The sequence below is a fragment of the Larus michahellis genome, chromosome 5 (genome assembly GCF_964199755.1).
Source record: "Larus michahellis chromosome 5, bLarMic1.1, whole genome shotgun sequence".
Taxonomy (NCBI): Eukaryota; Metazoa; Chordata; class Aves; order Charadriiformes; family Laridae; genus Larus; species Larus michahellis.
The window spans coordinates 7,730,945-7,752,118 of NC_133900.1; the positions used below are offsets into that span (position 1 = coordinate 7,730,945).

General features: G+C 37.4%; 1 long non-coding RNA gene across 1 annotated transcript in view; it reads right to left on the reverse strand.

The window, feature by feature from the left end:
• LOC141743922 (uncharacterized) overlaps positions 1-20,855 on the reverse strand; it is a 148,249-nt gene extending 127,394 nt beyond the window's left edge. The window contains exon 1 of the long non-coding RNA XR_012587252.1: positions 20,737-20,855. This is a non-coding gene — a long non-coding RNA (uncharacterized LOC141743922). The remainder of the gene's footprint in view (positions 1-20,736) is intronic.
• Between the last annotated feature and the right edge of the window lie 319 nt (positions 20,856-21,174).

Consider the following 21,174-nt stretch of genomic DNA (forward strand, 5'->3'; position numbering starts at 1 on the left):
GGGCAGGCAGGCCAAAACCACCATAGGTGAAGACAGTGAATCTATGGAGTATAATTAGGATTTTTAAAACTGCAGAACAAACTATTGTTGTGAAGTCAAACCTAATTTACATAGAAGAGAAAGAGAAAATAGCAATAGGAAGTTTTAGAAACACCTAACGCCTAAGAAAAAGATTCTTTAATGAAAGCAGTTAATTTAAGAAATGAACTTCAATTACAATAAAACTTGCCAGCTCAGCCTCCCCTTCTTTCTTCAGTGTTAGGATGACACAGTTTACTTTTTATGTATTATTTTGCTTATTATCATTATCATCGCTGATCTCAAATGGAGCATCTCAGAGCTTGTGAAATTATTTTTTCTTCCCTTTTTCATTGGGCTAACAAACTGCATGTTATATGTGCATACGGAAACATTTCAGTAGTACCACAGTTAACAGAACTGTCATCTCCCTCTAGCAGAGTACCTTAAACATTTTGAGACGTTCAAAGTAACTCTACAGACATCATGGGATTACTTGCACATTGCCCGTAGGGGCACTGCTTAATCAGGATGCACGCACTGACACACGCTGCTGCTAAACTCAACACTTCAGGCTCTAGATTATCCCGCTCTAAGGGCTCATGTGAGAAGCACACATTTCTCACAGAAAGGTAAATTTTTCCAAGCAACCCCTGCTGGTGGCATTGATGAGATCTAAAGGTTGCCCTCTGAAGCAGAAAGGAGAAATTGGCTCAACCAGTGGGCATTAAATGGACCACTTGGCTGCAAGAAAGAAATTCACAGCCAAGTGAAAAAAACTTCAAGAAAAGTTAAATTTTTCTGATGTGTTGAAAACAATCATTTTTTAAACTCAGAGTAATTATTATTTCCTTTTAAAACTAAACACGCAGCACTCAGAGGAGAAGTAATCATCATACTGCGTTCCCATGTGCATAACTCTTACAACCCAAGTCTACATTCCTGGATGTAAATACAGTCCCCACCTCAATAAATTATTCGAGTCAGACTGCCGAATTATCACCCTAGTGCCTTGAAAACAAGTTAATTCCACAACAGAGTGGGGTCCACTTCCTGTAACCTTCTAAGGTAAAATCCAATGGCATTCCAGTCCTTACTTTTCCTCATAGCGCACCAAGACAGCTAAGCAAGAAAGTTTCAACAGTAAAGAACATCAGCAGTACATAAATATTTTTTTTAAATCAAATACAGGGCATACGTTACAACAGAGGCTTGTCAACAAGAAGTGAGCTGTAAGCAATAGAGGGAAAGAAGAGTAGATGAGAGCAACTGATAGTTTATGAAGACAACTCCTGGTAAGCTTGTCATCCATGATCAGCTTTATTAAAGTTTCCTTAGTAAGTTTTAAGTTTTTTCACTACTCCCCAGCACTCGGTCTTGCAGAATAAATACACCTCTCTTCTTGCAAAATTCACCTGTGAACGCTCAGAAAACACAGCACCTTCTACCAATTTAGAGGCCTATCAACCACACAGCAGAGCAGGTAAACAACTAAATCCTGCTTCTTTTTTTCCTTGCTCCTCCTGAGAGAGGAATAATTTACAAGTAACTAGAGTATTGCTTTGCCCTGATGTACAATAAACACCAACCGGTAACGGTCCCATTTCAAGCATTATTCAAAAGGATGCTATAAGCACAGGAACTCACAGCTCATGGGGGAGAGTGACAAATAAAAGTCCTTTACATTCATCGCTATAGTCCCTTCTTCGGTTTGCTTCTGTTTGTACGAAAACACAAAGCTATTCCCTGGGAGCAGGTCTGGAAGACTACATCTGATAATTTGAAACTACCTGATGCTCAATTAAATAAAAAGTTAGAGAAATTCCATTAAAGTAAAATTACTACACTGATGTTAAGCAAGTCTTAGCTCAATCAAACAGCACAGAGCTTTAGAAAAACAGAGAAGCCTGGTCAAGTTTCGATCAACATAATTTCTTCCAGTAGCTGACAGTTGGAGAATTTGAATTTGATAGCAGAAAAGTATGTTTGCATTTTACTAAGGGACTGGCACTATGGAAGTTTTTACACATCACTGCAGCATGAAGTGACATGTAAGAGAAACGTGGATGATGAGAGCTACTACGTCTTTAAAGCAAAAAGCTTAGTGGTAATATGTAATTAAAACACGTACAAGACAGGATTTTCCAGTCCATCAATGAAGGATAAGACTGCTGAGATGTGGCCACACAAATGGTCCTACAGCAATTCTGCTGCAGTAAAAAGAAAATATACAGGCACTTTTGTCCCTTTGCAGCTCTGTAACAGACCCATGTTTGACATTACTGTACATATTCCATCCCTAAGATTGTTCATATTATTATTTGACATAATTCCTAAGAGAAAAGACCCACAAGTAAATATTTACTATGCTTGTGAAAGTTTATGTTAATTTTATAAACTTCCACTATTCATTAACACCAAAACACCCAGAGGGGTTTGCAGCTTTGCAGTATGGATACTATTTCCATTGCCTGCTCATAATTGCATTAAACTGTAAAACATCTGGCAAGAGTAAAGCAAGAAGACATGCCTGAAATTCAAGCAACTAGAGCTTTAAATAGACTAGAGGCTTAAATAGAGGAAAATTAAATAGAGGAAAATATGCAGACATGGGAGGATTTTCCCTATACTATCCTCTGGTGCTTTTTTTATTACATGGTTATTGTTTCCGTCCCTGCCTCAGCCTATTCAATTAACATTGACCAGGTGTTTGCTCCATCTTTGCTTCTTCAACACATTTTAGGCTACGGTCTGAATTCCACCAAGACCAGAGAACTGCTGCAATTTAACAATGACACCCAAGGGTCACTCAGCCCTGGTTCCTCGGTGGGTGGCAGACCTAAAACCAACAGGAACTATTTTTTAGGCCCCCCCACACCCCCGCCCTCCAAGCGGCCGCAGCGGTTGCAGTCCAAGTTAAGTAGCTTGAATTCATTCTGGAGTCTTATCCTTACCAATCATGCTACAGAGTCACTGCATACCCTAGAGATAAACAAAACTGCTATTTCTAAGCCACCTTTCCCCACAGCTTGCAAGGTTAATTTTGGAAACCGTTTTTAATACTTAAAGACATTATGCGAAAACTTTTTTAAAAAGAAAAAACAATCATTGTCCAGCTGTGACTCTTGTTAATACTTCCCTACATTTATCACACAGGAGATAGTCAGCAATGCTTGATTAACACCTTTACCCAAGTACATAAGCAAAAGCTTTTTAGCACTACTTAAATTTAATACTCGCTTTATAAATGTGTTTTCTAAATAGAAACAAGATAATTTTCCCCTGCTTGCTCCCTCTAAATAGGGTAGATGTGGGTCTCTTCAGTAAGTAGCAGTCCTTACACCCACAGTTCATCTAAAATATATGAAGTTATGCTTGTACAGGCAAAGCTTAGGAGTGAAATGCATGAATCTGTACAAGCCATATATTAAAGTATTTAAAGATGAATTTCAATGTTGATTTCTACAGTATACTTATTTTGGCTCTCTGCTTTATGTGGACTGGGCAGACATGAAGCCTGTATCACTACTTTATATATTTTTATGAAACTTCAGTAAAAGATTTTTAGCACGTAAAAACAAAAAAGTCCCCCTGCCACTCCTGCAACACCCTGTGTACCCAAACCTGCCTGAATATTATGTATAAATGAAACAGTAAGTACAGGTTTCCAAAACAGAAATTAAAGTCCTCCTCAAAAAAAAAAAAACCAAAACAAAACCTCTGCATTTAATTACTAGAAAAGGATTTTTTTTTTTTGGTCTCACAAATGACTATAAGCAGAAAAATAGTGATCACTATTGTTACTTAGCTGGTGTCTTCTCAAAAACGTATTACTTGGCACAGAAATCCTCTTTGTATGTCGTAACTGGTTTAACTTGCCATTATTTAAACAATGCCCTTCTGTGAGCCCATTTCCTAAGATGTTCATGTATGTCATTTTATAGAAGTTAACTTCATATTGAAAAATCAAGAAGGGATAGATTTGCACAGCTACCTTCCTATACTCAGATAACTATTTTAAAGACAGCTATCTTTTAGCCCTGTTTCCGTCAGTCACAAGTCTTGCTGATGAACTATCATGATTTGGTATCTCAGACTCCTCTTGTATTTGAGATCAGCTCTTGATCGTAGGGTTCTGGCACTGCAATTCAACTGTGTCCTAGTTCTCTTTCCCTCTTATTTTGAAATGGGTTATTAGGCCTGTCTCTTAGACAATAAGATAAATAATAGCTGTTGAGTTTATTGTATTTGAAGGTCATTTTTCACTCCACCTTCAGCAATGTCTATTCACAAGCTGACCAACATCTGTTGTCTAGAAACCGTAAATTCTTTATGGGAAAATAATTGAATCACTAGACAGAGGAACACCAATATGAAATACATTGCCATTAATTCCCTTCCCCACTTCCAAAGTTCACAATCTGCTGTGAGAGGTTTGTTAGAATGATGTATGTATTTAATTTAATCCAAATGGGAAATACAATAGGTTCCAAAATGTTAAGCATACCATGGCCATTATTACCACATATTAGCTGTGATCCACAATATGACCCCACATTTCCCAATAATATAAGGATTCCTATTTCTCCACAGTTTATTATTTTTCTTCTTCCATCTTAATTCACACATAGCTGCATATATCTCCATTATACAACAGGAAGAACAGAACACCTTGTTCTCTGTCCTCCTGGCAGCCCCTATAATGACTGCTTTCAGACAGGCAAAAAACAGAGATCAATGTAGGAAACAAGGTTCTATTACTGCCATAAAACTTTACCTCTCGAGTCCTTGAGTCACTTTTATCTTTTGCGCTGCTGGATAGGATGTGTGACAAGAAATTTAAGACCAATATTGGCATCCTTTTATAATTAAGTAAACTGGGCAGATACAATCCATTAAGCTCCCAAGCACAGTATACAAGCAATGGTATCCTAAGACTCCTCTTGCTGTGGATAACCATTCCAATTTTCACACAACAAGTATCTAAATATGAGCCAAATTGCAACCATTAGTTCCACGACTTTTTCCACAATTGCTTAGTTCTAACTGGTACTCATCCTCACTAGTAATGAAGTGCATTTGATTTCTGGTTTGGAGTAGCCAAGGTTCAGTTTCAAGGCATCACTTACTACATTTTGCTCTGTAGAGCAATGCACCTAGAAGTCACTATATAAACATAGTGACACAATCATGTATCGCCAAAAACAGTCAGTACCAAGTATCCTGTCAATCCAGGATTGCTCCTGCGATGCTCACGACCATTTTCATAGAATCGTATTCCACTGTGAACATATCAAGCGGATCAATTCTCATTATCTCCGAGAGATGCAGAGATACTCAGATTGGCTTGGGAAGGCTCTTTACCAAGAGGCAGGGCATCATAAGCCCAGTATAGTTTATTGGTTGGGAGCTAGCTTAGTTCAGCGCTAGCCTTGCTATTTCTGTATACTGCTGAGCTGTTGCACGTGACATATTTAAGTGACAAACAGCTCCATATTTTAAAAAAATAAAAATTGCTATATTCTGTTCTAAAAAGGAGTATTTGTGGAAACAAGTTCCAACAAAAAGTTTGTCGCTAGTTTTACTAGTGATTTACCATTTAGTGATGGGAGGAGTAAGGTACAGTAATAAACTAGCAGAAGTACAGTACTCTGCTCTTACTATGCCAATAAATCCCATTCAAGGTCCCCCATTAGGTTATCTGAGCCTTTTTTTATGCATAAACTTGAGACATGCATTACATTTTTTACTTTTCCGCTCCTAAGAGTGTAATAATAGAGTTGGACTGAAAATAAGAACATGAAAAGCTAATATACAAAACATCATGTCAAGTTTTCATTTAAAACATATGCTTGAATTTCACAGCTAAACAACAGAAAATCCAAACACTATTCAATAATTTTTATTTTTTTTCTTTTTTAAACATGCAAGGAAAAACCTTTAAATTCAGGTTGTTTGGGTTTTTTTCCCCCCAAGTCTAACTCAGATTTTGCAATGTTTCTGGTGAGCCTGAGAAAAAATTAAAACAATGTAATTAAAAAAAAAAAGTAATACATTGTAAGTAAAGAAAGCAAAATCAAAGTAGCTAAGATAACATCAGCACAGAGAGGATTTGGCTCAGGGTATAACTGTTCCTTTAAAAAGCAGTTCTCTTCTGGTTCTTTTAAGACTCACTCAGGGTAGCCCTGACAATACCACCTCTGCTCTCCATAGCTGTGAATGGTACCAAATACCTCTCTCTCTTCCCCAGCGCCCAGCTCCCTTTTCCCCCCCCTCTCAGCAAGAAAAGGAACCACCCACAAATGGATGGGTCAGGATTTTGAAGGTTGGGTTATTCCAAGTTAGATCAGACTTTCTGGAACTCCGTAAAAATTAGTTTCCAGACTGATGGCATGCTGCTGCAAAAACACTTCTACACAGAGCAACACAGAAGACAAGGCAGGAACAGCTCCAAACTGAGGGTCTTCAGTTTTGGGGTTTTTTCTTGTTTTTTTTTTTTGTTTTGTTTTGTTTTTTTTTTAAAGTTATGCAAGTCTACACTAAGCTCACTGTTCCCTGCCAGCATTTGAGCCAGTTAGTTAAGTTCCTAACATAAAATTTATATGCTGCTACACGTTTCTTCACAAGACTTCCTTCTCACCCCACATCGAGTGTTAACTACACATAAATTTGATGGGGTGGGGCTTGAGGGATTTTACACCTTTCATTTGAATTAACTGCAGATATGAATTAACACCAGATCTCCTCTAGCTTTGTTTGAAATACTGCTTTAGTTTTGCATGCTTTGCAATTCCTATTAATTATATGTTAATATAGCTCCACTTTTATTATATTAAAGACAAAACTACTACGGAGCATATATGCACAAAGTTAAAGACAAAATTACGAAGATATGTACAAAAATTACAAAGCAATGCAAAATGAGTAGGAACTGGAGAAACCAGATATCTTTAGAGACACTTCATCCTGCAGTACATTTCATTTACTACTCTAATAAAAATGGTAGGCTACTTATACAGCTTTCCATTCATCTACAACAGCAGCAGGAGATTTTCTGTCTGACAAACAGAAAGTCTTTATGAAAAAGAAATCAGAAACAAAAATCAGAGATGGGCCCCATGATAGACACAGACTTTTGAAAAAGACCTTACTGCATAAAGAGCAGTGGTAAAACACACACAACTACGAGTTACTTTTGCAGAAGTCTCACTTTTTCAAAATTAAGGAGATGAACTCTAAGTATTGTCTTATTATATACGTTCCTCCAATAACAGCTGAAGAATGTGCCTTGCTCAAACTTGCAATGTGGAATTTTATTAACGTGAAGCAAAGAAATTCCACAATATCTGTGCTAAATTTGAACAGTCAAAGAATACATTTTGTATGCGAGTCAACCATTGACAGACAAATGATTCATAGCAAATATACGTTAACAATGGATAAAAAAACCAAACAAAAAACAACTTACAGACAGCTTTTGACACTTACAAAAAGTAAAATCCTGTATCTGAAAACTTGACCCTTTTTGTGTCAGGTACCTATCGCATTCCAGAAGTCAGAAATATACAGAGTACTTTAACCATGAAAAGCCTGAGTGAAGTGTTACTTATGATCCACTTACTATACCTATGCCAGCAAACCTCTGTCCTTTGATATTAAAAGAAAACATTTCCTGGAAGACCAGTCAAAAGATATAAAGAGTCATTCTTCACTTACAGCTTCAGAAGTGCGAATGCTGTGGGGGGAAAGAATTTGAAGGAGTTAGAAGAATGTGCTAACATAGATGAACAGCAAAGCCTTAAGCAGAACCTTAAAGTTTCATGCAATCCCACTGATTTCGAGAGGACTGTGTTTATTTAACTTGCTGTACTGGAAAACAAAGGGAAGAAGGTTCACAGGGTTTAATGGCTGCAGCTGAACTGCTTGAAGTCATAGAAAACACCAGTATACCTCAAAAGTGCCTATACAGTTAGCTCCTATATTTTAAAAAACAACCCACAATAACTAACAGTAAACAGCAGGTTTTAAGGTGAACATCACTGTAAATCATGAAGGGAAAAGCACAGGAAGGATGACCGATTGATTATATTTAATATGCTGCTTTCTAATGAATCTGGTAATCCATAGTATGGGATTAGATGAGAAAGTAAGGTCCATTTTAAAAAGTTCATAAGCAATGTAAACATATCGGGCGATATTTTACTGATTAGAATGACAAGAGGAATGCAAATGATTATATTTTTTAATGAACTTGCACAAACACTTTAGACCCAGACTACCATCCTTTCTAAAAGGGGCTTTAGAGGCCAGAGGGACTTTGATACACACCGTCTGCATCAGGATCTTGCGAAACACTTCTGGGTTGTACTGTATGAAAAAGCACCTGAAACACTGACTGCCAGAATTCCAAGAGATACCTAGTGGGGATTTTGTCTCAGTAAGTACACTGACTGATGAGGACACAGCAAGGTTAGCAGGCCATCTGGCAGTCCCTCAAATACTCAAAGGAGAGATGAGATCAAGCCTTTTATGCTGTGCTGAGCGTGTTGGGGGTCGAAATAGAAAAAAAGAAATACTGACAAAAATTAAACTGTGATAGGCTCAGAAATAGTATTCACCTCATGCCTAATGGAACTAATCAATAAATGGTATCCCATGGATAAAACGCTGAACAGATGTAACAAAAATATAAAGATGCTTTGGGCAAATACTTCTGAAAGATCAAATAATGAGCTATCTAGCCAGAGGAGATTTTGACAAAAGAAGCACTGAAACAGCATTACAGACCACTGAAAATACTGAAAATGCTCTGGGCTAAACTGTTCCATGCTGGCGGGGATGAACACAGCACAACTACCACTCCCTTCATATGTGTCGCCAGTGCATAAATCAGTGACATCTTTCTTTCCTGTGGAATTTATCCAGTTGAAAGGCAGCCAGCACAAGGAAAGAACAGCTTCCATATGAATACTGTGCCTTCCTCTGCTCAATTCTGAAGGGATGCAAAGGCACAGCTTTTCAGACCCTACAGCGCCCCACATAACCACTAAAGAAATTTACTGTGCCAGAAGGAAATCAGGTAACATCATTTTGGCCTGTTCCTATAATGACATAACTGAATAATTGAAAAAGATACAGTTTCATCCATTGTGTTTTCTCCTTGACAACACTGCAACTGGTTTATGATCACTTGTTTTGATTTTCTGGAGACCTAATCTGGCATACCTGGCCCAGCCTCAAAACACAGTGCTTGTTCATTAAGAAGGCAAAAATGGCTGGAGAGAGCTCTGAAGAATATGTGTGTGCTCTATGTAATTAATCTTTTAACCAGTATATTCTCTTTGATATAGTATTACTGCCTAAGTAAGTTTCAAGTGAAAAACTTAGTGTTTAGAAGACTGAGACTCATGCTGTAACTGCCCTGTACCAGGAGTTTCTAGTCATTTTCCTCTGAAAACAAAACAAAAGAATCTAAACTTTTTATTTTCATTCTACTTCTTGTATTTAAGGAGAAACATTATTATGATGGACAAATAACAACTTTTTAAAATATGGAAAATAAAAATATTTATTTTAAAGTTGTGTTTGATAATTTTGAATGAAACCTTAGAAAAAAGTTAACTAATCAGAGGAAATTTTTTTGGTATTTATATGAATTCCTTTTGGATAAAGGGTTACACATTTCTAACTAAAACAAGCTATATGTGAGGACGGACCATTACCATCAAATTTCCTAAGGCATTAGAGCATGTTGTGATTTAGGGTTAGAACTACCTCAAGCAGATACCTAAATTATCCTTCTTTTCCAGGACTTCAAGTTAGATTAAATAAATGTATGATTATTTTTGCAGGGTTTTTTTTCATTTCACAACACATTATGTTCATGTTTTAAGGATTTTTCATCAGCTAATGGAATAATGAAGCCCCAAACCTACCCACGCAGCTTCTCAAGCACCCAGCCACAACACTAAATCGTAGGCTCACAGGTTAACTTCCTATAGCACCAAGCATTTTGTCCTTCATCCTGCAAAGTACTTCAGTACATTGTGCTCAACTTTGAATTTAATGCAGTTTCTTACCTGTTCAATCACGATCATTCATGTTCCAAAGAACTGACAGCAGCCTGCAGAACTACAGATTCTGTAACATTCACATTTAATTCTGCTAAATGCTACTTGTGTTCTAGAGAGCTTGAAGATCCGATCTTGTACATAGCAGTGAAGCTGCATGTCTGCAGCAGTAGCTACAGCCAATACCTTTGTTGAGACTATTTATATTAAGATTTGTTTTGGTCACATTGATTTACTGATGAAACCTTGTTTTAATGCAAAGCAACATTAGTGCCTATAAATGCATTTGATTACAACTCCCTTCAGATAATTTATCACTCAATCATCTGACTGTAGAGGTAAGAGGCAGATGCCTCATCTCTAAGATAGGCACCCCTTGAACACATGCTAGATGCAACAGCAACCCCCTTCTGCCTACCATCAGCCAAGATGATGCACGTGAAGTAAGAAGCCCGCTCCCTACTGATCAGTATTTTATGACACCTATTGTGCAGACAGAAAAGGCATAAAACCCCAAAACACATTTTATTTTTTACTCAAGTTGCACACATACGAGACTCAGGGAAAAACTGGTATGCAGACCTGAGCATGCGTGCATGTGTTTCTGAAGCTACTTTTGACAATAACCTAACACGTAACAGGTGCATCAGCATAAATCAAGAACTGGTTTATTATGGACAACAAATGGTCCTTCCACAAGAACATTCTCAATTTATCATATTATAATTGAAGTGTGGCCTCTCTATAGCCAACCAATATGCCAAGCCAGATGGCATACACTTCTCAGAGCTCCAGACATCAGAAATCCGCAGCTCAACCTTTGAAGCTAACCAGATTGCTCTTAACCGCAGCAGATTTAAAGACAGAGTATGCATGCTTTTACAAACCCAGAGAACATAACTGAACTTCAGTCGAAGTCAGCCAGGCTTAACCAGGCATGCAATACATACTTGTGATTTACTGGCAGTGACAAATTACTGGATTTTAAAAACTGTTCTTGCACTCACTTGAACTTTGTAGTGTTGAACCCATCTCAGTTTAACGTTCATTCCATCTATTTGTTTCTGCAGCATTACGTGTTCGCCATAGTATTGTGCATTTTCCTCTCATTGAATGCATGTCAAAAATAGAGCTTCAAATAAAAGTCACAATATTTAAAACCAGACAGACATGCCTAACTCCAGGCAGCAATACAATTTTTTCCCCCCGCCAAGGTTTTGAATCATTGTCCATCTGTACTTTAAACCGCAGCTCTATTTTCAGCCACTCCATCACTCCTCCGCATGGGAGAAATAAGAAGTGTCAAGAGCCACTGAACACAGAGTTTCCACAGCTGATCAGCACAACACTACTCAAAACAGATGTTCTTGTAATCATGGTGCACTAGGAAAACATCAGTACATTCAATAGCTTCTATCTCTTACTCTTTTTTACTGTTCTCGTGTTAGTCATAGCTTTTAGGTATCTAAAATCTGGGGTTTGATTTCTTACAAGAAATGTGTCAGGTAAACCACAACACTCACAAGGAAAACTGAACCTTAACAGAGTTTACATTGTCCATGAGTTAGATAAGCTTGTAATTTATAAAAACAAGTTATTATTTATGAGAATTAGGATGCAGGAACAAGAAAAGATCCTGAAAAGACCCAGACATAGATCATACCTACTCTAGGACTTCCAAAAGCATCAGGCTACTATATTTTTCCTGTCATTCTTCACAACTTTCATAATAATCATATCATATATATACACCTTTCATACTATTGGAAGCAAGAACATTTCCTTTTCAGTGTGTATCTAGAATGTGAGAAATATCACTCGGGGGGGTAAAAGATCCCAATAAAAAGGTCTGACCTCTGAACTCCAATCACACAAAACAAAGATCTTCAGGGTAATTTAGTCCCAGATAAAATTCTGATTACGTTTAAGGGGGAAATATCGAAAACAAGTATTAAGAGTATTCAAATGAAGTGACATTACTGACACAAATATCTCTTATTGACATCTACCAAAAACTTCCTTTCCAATCACTGCTATGTATCTTTCAACATATACTAGTGAAGAAATTATTATTAAATTCTTGAAGAATACTATTAGATGCCTATGCATTCCAACAACTGTTTAACTCAGCTACGAGAGAAAGCAGAATGACCTCTCTATGCAACCAAATGGGCCTACAGATATTTCATAACACAACGTGAAAGCCTTAAATCTCTAACTAACCAAAAGTTCAGTATTTAACATGGAAAAACTTTAAGGAGGAGTTAAAACATCATTTCACAGCACATAACATCTTCACAGACCAAGACCCTTGAGAGGCTCTGAAAGAAAAGTCAAATTACTAGCTGCTGAGAAACCACTGCTTCACCATCAGCTTCATTGTCTGATGACACAAACCTTCCCCTACATTATGTCACAAACTGGTGCTCAAGACACCATTACTTTTGACAACATAGTTCTACCCACATTTACACCCCTTCCTTTCAGCTATTTCCCTAAAAGAGATAAAGAATTTCAATAACTGAAAAAGCAAAATCTCGAACTCCTTCAGCACTGCAGACACTATCTAGCTGATTTCAGGTCAGGTTAAACAAACAGAAACAACAACAAAAAAAAAACCCAACTAACCAGACCTCCCCACCACCCCATCACCATGAAAACGATAAGAAATGTAGGATGGTCTCCGATCCAGATGAATAGCAGCTGTGCAGTTCAGAACACAGCCAAGGGGACTATGATCAACTTTTCCTCTACTTCCACAGGGTGACACTTGCCGAATTGGCCATCTCTGACATTCTACTCCCCTACAGCAGCTCCTGCAGGAGCATATGCTATGAGCTCACTTTGGGTGTACCGGTCATAAAAAGCACCAGATGTTTCAGAAAGGAGCAAGAATGATTTAGAGAGAATGTATTTAAGCAAGGACAGTGTTTGAGGCAGTGAGCATTAAGCAGATACCAAAATATTGTTTTAGTCTCAGCTGGTGAAAGAAGGAGGTGTGACATTTAATCATGCTGCAAGGTTAGTGCTATACACAGCAGCTGGCTGGTGAATCCTCTAGAAGGACAGCCTGCCAGTCCTTCGCTTGAAGACTCCCTTTTGCTCTGGTATCAGTCACAGAAAGCAAATGCCAGCTGAGTACATTTCTATTTTGTGCTCCGCTCTGTGCACTGGTGTCAGTACTGACATGTCATGGGTTGTTTTTTTTAGATGAGCAGTCAGTGGGAATATCATTAGTAGCCTCACAGTTCAGTGGAGGGAGAAGAACCAGGATTTCAGGAAACAAGACATGGGGCAGTATCCTAAGCAATTACTCTAGGTCTCAATTCACAAGTTATGACAGTCAGATGACATAATGCAGCACCAGACAAAGGATGATCAACAACCAGGTTAGACACTTCAGTGGCCACAGACTGCAGCAGGGATGCCACTAATTAGAGATGGAAGGAAAGGATGAACTGCTCACCATTTTGAAAACATGCCAGAATATAACATACTATTTGGCTGCCAGATTGAGGTTGGTATTTCTTCTAGCCACAGAAACACTGCATTCATTTAGAATTTAAGTATAATGCTGCTTATAATGTTTCAAATATTAGAACAAAATTCCCATATCTTCTTATCCTAGTAAGCAGCAAAAAGGCTCTTGACTGACAGATCTGGCCCAGCCTTCCACCCTTTAGCAACAGCGACACCTCTATAGTGTTGAAAAAAGAAAACATGCAGATTTGATAACAGACAACAGTTGCACACACCGTTCCAGCTCCACTCAGGAATTTTGAGCAGCTTTGCTTTTATCTGACCAAAAGAAACCAGAAGGACCAACACTCCACTTCACGTACTTTGTAATATCATCCCAGTCTCTTTTAAAGCCCTCAACCTCAGTGTGTCTCAAGAATCCCACAGGCTGATGATACCGTGAGTTCACCAAACATTTACTGTTCTACAACAGAAAAGGAAAGGATCTGGCTGGTCTGCATAGTTTCTGAATAATATTCACAAGAGTTGAGTTCTAACACCACGTTTCACCTGTTCTTTAGGATTCAGTTTATTCTATAATAAACCCCAGTAATGTAACAAGAACCTGAATATTATCCATAATTTCTGTTTTAATATTTAAAAGCTAAAATTTTCAATTCAGATTAAGATTAGAAACTAATAATTTTATATGAAAAAGTGTGCAGATATTAACGTCACCTCAAGTACTGTAGAAACATGAGAAAATAAAGTGGAGAAGAGAAAGAAAACAACTTCTAGACATCACTGATAGAAGACAGGTGTTACTTCCTGCTGTTTGTATGCCTCTCCAAACTGTTTCCCACCTCCTTCACTGGAAAAAAAAAATTGCAGAAAAATAACCATTTCTATTGCATTTTTCAGGAGGTAACAGAGTAATATTTCTTTGGCAGTATTTTAACCAACATCAGCAGTGACTACCACTAGTAGAAACATTGGAAATCACAATAAAGACAGATTCTTCTTCACTTCTGTTGTTAAAATTTTAGGAGACCTCAGAACAGTCGAGATTGTTTGAATTCCTGGTTGCAGTTTAGTTGGTATCCATTTATAGAAATGGATTTACCAATTTGTTCTCAACAGTGTTCCCAGATTTCCTTCTCTTTGGCACACTGTGCAAACATGATTTAAACAGGACCCAGGTTCTGCATGACATATTAGACATCCATCCTGTTATCTTTCCATTATTTACTAACTAGAAAAAGCACTGCAGCCAAAATGATCAGTTTACCAGGGGAAGGGTGTGTGCATGGTTTGAATTGTTTGGTTTCTGGTTTGTTTTTTTTGTTTGTTTGTGGCTTTTGGGTGGGCTGTTTGTTTCTGATTGGGGGGGGGGGAGAACATGACAACATGAGGGCACACTTGGGTTCTTTTTGTTTCAATCTAGTCACTACAGATACTATCTGAGCAAAAAAAAAAAAAAATATATTTCTGATTAACTCCATTTAAGTTGGTGACATACTGAAGAGCATTAAGGAACCAATCAAGCTATTTCCCAGAAGCACTTCTACAAGGTCATCCCTGAGCCCACATTGCTCACTGAAAGAAAAAAAAATAATATATCTATATATATATATATTTATCAGTAGTTATATATATATCTTTATCAGTAGTTACTTTAAAAAATCAGTTTTGCTAATAATTATTGGTATTCATAAGAGACAATTTCATTCTTATAATTACCTGAAAAATAGAAACAAAGTTCCCTCCTGCACACAACATTTTACTGCAAGTTCAAAAACCTACTGAATGTAGGATAAACTTTACTGATATGCATCACCTCGGTCAGTCACCTCTCACGTAACCGAGCTGATCCAGGTCAGTCAGCCTTCTTTAGCAAAGTGTACAAGATAAAGCGAAAAAGGCCTCAACATTTCTCCCATCGAGCCAGACATGCAGACTACCAATATAAGTATTCAACTAAAAAGAAGTTATATAAGCCGATGCTTCCACCTACCATGACATACAAACTGCTCAAGAAGCTCCTGGTCCAAATTTAGTGCACTAAACTTGCATTAAGATTTCATGGGCCCTCACCGGAGGGTTAGGAATATATCCTGGGAAATATCAATCCGTATTTCTGAAGTTCTTGAACTCTTTTCCTAGACTACCAGTGGCACTGTTCCTGCTTGTCCCAAGTCCTACTGTTCGTCACTACCACAGATAAAGTTTTAACTGGACCCAGAACAGTTGTTTCTACATCCTAATGTAGGATTAATTATTTGTCTCGCATCAGCTAAAAGTGAAAAATCTACAGCCTATTATGACCACTTTTGTATCACTCTTTACATGCCCACAGCATCTAGTTTCTGCACTACTGCTTATGATTCTTGAGATACACACCTTTATTACCCAATTTTACATTTAAAAACCTTCACAGAGAAGACCAATTATTCAGAAAGGTTACAACTGTTTGAAGAAAGCTAACAAACTGAGGTTCTCCTACCTAAAGTATTACTTTAGCACTGCTACACCTTTTTACATTCTTAGACTTCGCAAGATTTAATGTGACTATTTTAGAGATGTATATCACTTCCTTTTTTTTTTTTTAAATCTTTTAACTGTTTTAGTCACTATTATCTTTATTCTTCCCCTCTGCTGACACAATCCACAAGACTAATTTAATTCCACATTATATTTACTAAATGCAAACCTTGATCCTATTTAAGCTATAACAGAACACCTTTTATTTTGTACTTATATGAAAGCAGGTTCATTAACAGTCAGCTTTATGCAGTCTACATCAAGAACTTGCTAACTTGTGAGAACTTCATGAACATACTGGATTTTATTTATGGTGCTGTAACAGTGGGTAGTTACATACTCCAGGAATTAACCTTACCAAATTCTTACAATGAAGCTGTAAAGAGATAGCCAATAACATTCTTCTTAAATGCTTTACCAGTTCACATCCCAATCTGTAGTGAGATTACTTAAGTGACATGGAAGAAAAGGCAAAGATAAAAGACAGACTCACACTGTTAACACAGAGCTATAGTAACATATCTTAAACAAAATACATATTTCAAAAAAAAAAAAGCAACTAGAATCTACCTTTGTAACACTAAGTTAAACAAAAAACCCCCAAAACAAACAAACAAAAACCAAAGAACAAAACCCAAAGCACAAACACTGAACGCGGGCAGATGCTTAAGTCTCTGCTTCCAACAATACAAATAGCTATTCAACATATACTACTAATCATTTGGCTGCCATATTTTATACCTCACAATATAACACTAGAAAAATCTCTCTGCCGCTGGGTTCAGTACAGAAACACCAGATAAATTTTATTTTTGTGAAACTGAAAGTCTAAGAAATTAACTGGGATGTAATGACCAATACCTAAATTTCTGGAAAATGCTATAACTTTTAAAAGAAATTAAAAAAAAAACCTCTTCTAGGTTGTTATGAAGTATTTCATTTCAACATGAACACTGACAGCAAATCTAATGTTTCCATTGATCAAAAAATGTTTTTTATCTATAATCTTTCAAAACAAACAACAAATAAATATTTCTGGAAATGAAAGATGGTAGCCTTAGCTCCATGAGAACAGAAGGAAGGAAGGAAATAATTCAGACTGCCTGTGCACCCACCACGTGTTTGGTTAAATACCTCCTGAATTCCCCCTTTCTCTAATGGCGGCAATCTCTTTTCTTGATGTTTCATCTACTATCATCCTTAAATCTTTTGTTCCTTTCATTATGAAATGTTCTTCTTGCTAACCTAAGCATGTTACTGCACAGTGAGCGAGACAAACTCTGCTGCCTAAGTAGTGCTCAGGGCTTGCTGGTTGAAGGACAACCAATTCAAATGTGTGACTGCTCACTAAAAATCACAACAGGCAGCAAGTATGCTGTCAGAAAGGATAAAGGGAACACCTCATTTAAAATCATAATCATAGTGCACAACTTGCCAAACTTTACAAATTGCAAAAAAATAATACTAGACCCAGACTGGGTCTAGGTTCTTTCTGCTCATTTCCTCTGTGCCAGTCAACTGCTTTGACAGAACTGACACATGAGTTTTCTTAAGAAATAAATAAAAGTGCTTTCAAATGAATACTTGCGTGACAAAATGGATTTTTAAACTGTCCTCTAAGTCATGCTGCTTGACCAATGATTACATAAATACGGAAAAGAGACAATAAAGATTCATGTTACCCATTTTAACAAATACTAGCCTGTCAAAGGCACTGGCAATATACATACCAAGAAATCAGGCAGCAAACACAGGAATAGTGCACAATAGCCATCTTCACATTCCTTGGTGAAACCCCATTTAAATTACCACACACAACAGTATTAATGCAGACTCTAGTCTCAAAAAAAAGGAAGCCTGAATCTTAATAATATGTATCCCTCTTTGCTTATAAAAGCTACAGCTTGACCTTCACAGGCAATAAATATTTTTAATTCACTATTCTGGAAGCTGGATACTCTGCTGCCATGCTGTTATGAGGAAACAGTAGTTTATAAACACATTTCAAGGGAACTGGAAGTCTTCTTATTCAGTCTTTTTGCAATGGAAAGGAAAGCTTGAGTCCTGTATTATTATTTTTTTAAAGTAATTATGTTTATGAACGCAGTACCAAATGATAAGTCCCGACAGACACAGTAAACATTTAAATAATAGGCTGTAATTCAAAGACATCTTAAGTTGTTGCTGCTTTAGGCATCATTAGTACAATGGTCAGTTAAAATGTATGCTAAACACCGTGCAGATGAACTCTGATGATACTTGCAGCTTTCACAGATGACCGCTGAAATGTAGCTTGCTGCAGCAGTAACCAGTACAGCAGCACTTATACATGCATGATTCAAGATGGGGGGAACAGGGAGATTTATCCTGATCTGCTCAGCATTCCAATAAAGAAGAAAATCATTCTTCCCCAAGTTGGGAAAAAAAAATAAAATAAGAGTCAGGGTCGAACCTTTTTTCTCCATAACGTTTAAATGGAAGGAATCCTGAATTGCTGAAAGGCTTTTAATTCTCAAGCACACTGTAATATTGACCCTCCCACCCTCTAAGGAGGGAGCTTTGACACTAAAATTTAAGAGATTAGTGCCTAGCAGGTGATGATTACAGTGGCATGAAACGTGAAAAACCATAATATTAAGTTGTGAGCAGCATTGTATCAAACTGAAAACAAAAAAGCAAACAAAAAAATCCCACACAAACTATACAACTAAAACCACAACCCATACGGGTGAAAGTTTTTGTTTGGGCAGGAGAAACATTCTCAATACAAAATTCTTTCCAACTAAGTATCTAAGATCCACTGCAGGAAAACTGCCTGCTCCTGCTCCCTGACGGTGCAATTCAGACATCAGCTGTGCATGACAATCATCTAGTGATGACCAATCTTTGTTTAAAGAAATAAACACACATAAGAAAACCCACAATTTGGATAAATATCCAATTTATATTCAAATATAGTTTGATACAGTCAGTCCCTTGCTAGGTAAGAGGTTTGAACACCCATACTGTGCTTCTGACTCTCCTCACCTGATACTTAGCAGCCCCAGCACCAACCATTACAGAAACAAATCAGTTTTATTAAGTAAAATAATACTACCCAGTATAACAAAGGATTTTATAACCTCAGCTGCAACAAATTCAAATATTTCGCAACTTCTATGAAACATTATTTGTCTTTAAAAAAAAATAAATGCCTTTGCTAATTTTCAGTACCAGGACCACAGGCTAGCAAAGTTTGCTTGGGTTAAAATGTTTTTCCTCCTACTTATGAGTCAATGACACCGGTAATTATTTACTGATTAATATTTTTCAATCTGCATGACACTGTCTTTAGGATTGTGCAATAAAGATTAGCTAAAGACTTTCAATTCCAATGTATAAAGCTTCCTGAAATTTGTTTCATTTCCATTCTTCCCTTTACACAAAACTGTCAAATTTTATCCAAGCCAGAAAGCACTGAACATTAAAAAAAGTAGTTCATTTATTTTCGTATGGGACAAGATTATATTAAATTTTTGCCTCATTCTACAGCACGCATTGACCCCACATGTCGTTTATATGACTGAACCACCTTCTCTCATTAATATGAAAATTCTTTATGAAAGTATAGCTCTTCCTGACTTCTGTTAATTTTCAATGTCTTCTCCCCTGCCCCTTCCCTCCCACTCCCCTGCAAATACACAGAAGTTTTAGACCAGATTGTTTGGTGGTGGCTTTTCGTTTGTGTTTTTTTACTTTTTTCTTTAAATTCACCTTTTTCTCCTGTTGTTTATAGGTTCTATACATATTCCCCTTATTATATTTAATTATTCTTGAATACTGATGACAAGCTTTATAGCATCTCCCTGTGTTTAACTAAGAATCATCAAAAATAGTAGTTGACTTCACATGGTGTGCCTCAGTGGTTGCCCAAGAAAGTGCTGGTAGTTCATATCTTGGCAAAGATTGTCACACACAGAAGAAGAAAATCCCATTAAAAATTCATGTTATTCACTCTTCTTTAAAAGATGTTTTACATTTGCGTTCTTCCAATATTTCGCCTGAATAATGACAACGGCACTTAGCTCACAGTAAATATTTCTGCTACGTTGCATTAAATATTTGGGCCACACAGTGTAGTATTCTAGTACATCTATAGAGCAATGGTAAGGTTGGTTTGGAATTTAGCTGTAGTCTCCATTAAAGTGAAAAGAATAAATATACCGCAAGTCAGAACAAAAGTCTTTGTTGTTGCTATTCTAGAGAGAAAGCACAGATCCTGACTTTAATTCTAAATTGAACTATTAAGAAGGCTATACATGCTTTATAATCCTACAAAGAACAAGCATATGCAATAAACAGTATCTGATGCTTCAAAGGAAAACTAAACCAAAACAAAGCATCTCACTGACACAAACCTGTCAGGCTGAGTTTCACAAGTTTCTACAGAGTTACAGATAAGAAGTTTATTTTACCCCTGGACATTTTCTATATTCTTATAAACTAGCCACACCCCTCAACTAGTTACCTGCTTTTCCTTATGTTAAGCAACTGTAAATATTCAAAACTGTAAAATTCACCAGACACGTTAATAATTCAGCCGTGGTACTGCAAAGCAACAAACCACTCTGTATGACCACTCTGTGTAGTGCTCCTCACTGTCACTAACCTTCAAACGCGAACACCCCACAGGAAAGGGTTTGTGATCAGGCCACTCTGTTGCCACCTCCACCAGCACCTTCTTGCTCCGTCCTTGCCTTCCACAGCACACAAAGTTGTAAAAGCAGCTCCATCTTCTCACCTTCCCTCAGTGCCTCCTTGCTCTGCCCTGTCCTTCCACAAGACATGAAGTGGGAAAAGCAGCTCCATCTTCACACCTTCAGCAAAGCAGCACTAATAAGGCCAAGGCAGGCCTGCTTTATTGCCTCTCCTTGATTACATATCCTCCAGCACCTGCTTGTCCCTCAGGGGTCAATGAGATATTGTTCCCGCCCCTTTCCTAATCGATAGTCCCTCAGGAGCATTATCTATTATATAAATGGGCATCTTGTCTCTGCCACCTCCCAACAGCATTTGCCATAGATCCAGTCAGGAAAAGCAGTCACTG